Source organism: Myotis davidii, unplaced genomic scaffold (genome assembly GCF_000327345.1).
Source record: "Myotis davidii unplaced genomic scaffold, ASM32734v1 scaffold935, whole genome shotgun sequence".
Lineage (NCBI taxonomy): Eukaryota > Metazoa > Chordata > Mammalia > Chiroptera > Vespertilionidae > Myotis > Myotis davidii.
The window spans coordinates 2039745-2040785 of record NW_006286974.1 but is presented as its reverse complement, the minus strand read 5'-3'; the positions used below and the strand labels follow the sequence as shown (position 1 = coordinate 2040785).

General features: G+C 54.4%; 1 protein-coding gene across 1 annotated transcript in view; it reads left to right on the top strand.

Annotated features, from left to right (window-relative positions):
- Window positions 1-644: 644 nt before the first annotated feature.
- CSE1L (CSE1 chromosome segregation 1-like (yeast)) overlaps window positions 645-1041 on the top strand; it is a 60264-nt gene continuing 59867 nt past the window's right edge. The window contains exon 1 of the mRNA XM_006758806.2: window positions 645-782. The gene's annotated coding sequence lies outside the window, so the exon portion shown is untranslated. The remainder of the gene's footprint in view (window positions 783-1041) is intronic.

Here is a 1041-nt window from a genome sequence, read left to right as displayed (position 1 = left end):
AAAATATAAATGTGGTGGTCATGCACTTAAGACATAGTTCAAACACTGGCTTATGAGGCCTACATTGTCTGGCCCAGGCTGGCCTAATTTCATCTTGTAACAGGCTCCACTTCATTCTGACTCAGAGCTTTTGCTACTGACCTCCCCTCCTCCTGAAATGCTCTCCAGGCTGATTTACATGCACCTGTCTCCTTGTTGAAACTCGAGCCAATTTTCACCTGTTCAGAGCCCTTCTAGGACCCTCCCATTGACCTTCCAAGTCACTGCCTGTCATATCATCCCGATTTTAATTTTATCCTCATAGCACTTATAACGATATGAAATTATCTTGTTTATTCTGTTTCAAGCTACATGTCTGAGTTGCTATGGACATAACTTTGGGCAGTTCGTTCAAGACTTACTACGTGCTTGACATCAAGTCCTGACACCAAAATAGGTCAAAATCCAGCAGCCACTCAATCTGTGCTTATTTCAGGAAAATGGGGATTGTGAAGCCCGTTAGAACCGCCTGAACCGAAGGGCATTGTCGCTTGTGACGTCAGAGCAAACACAGAGCCGGGGCATGCAAATCAGAGATTGGTCCTTCGAATTTGGGTGGGCGGGGCCCCCCGCCCCTGGCCCCGCCCCGTGCCTGTACCCTGTTCACGCATGCGCCCAGACCATAGTCTCGCCGCCGCGCCATTTTGCCGGGTTTGAATGTGAGGTGGAACGGCGGCAGGAGTAGGTAGTACGGCTGCAGTCCACGGCCGAGATTTTCTTCTCTGATCCCGTATTTCCACCAGGTAAGGCCGGGGCGTGCACGGCCTGGCAGGGTGGCTTCTGGGAATCCCGCTGAAGAAGGGCTGAGGCACTCCCTGCATTCCCGAGCGCTGGGGAGCAAGGACCGCGCCTCTGGGAGAGAGCGGAATGTGGGCCTGTGTGTCGGGCAGAGCCCTGGAACAAGGTCTTTGCCTTCGCTCACCGGCCTCGCCTCGTCTCGTCTCGCGCTGTCTCAGGACTGAGGGTCGCCGGGCCTGTAGCGGGTCGAGGGCAGCCGGGCCG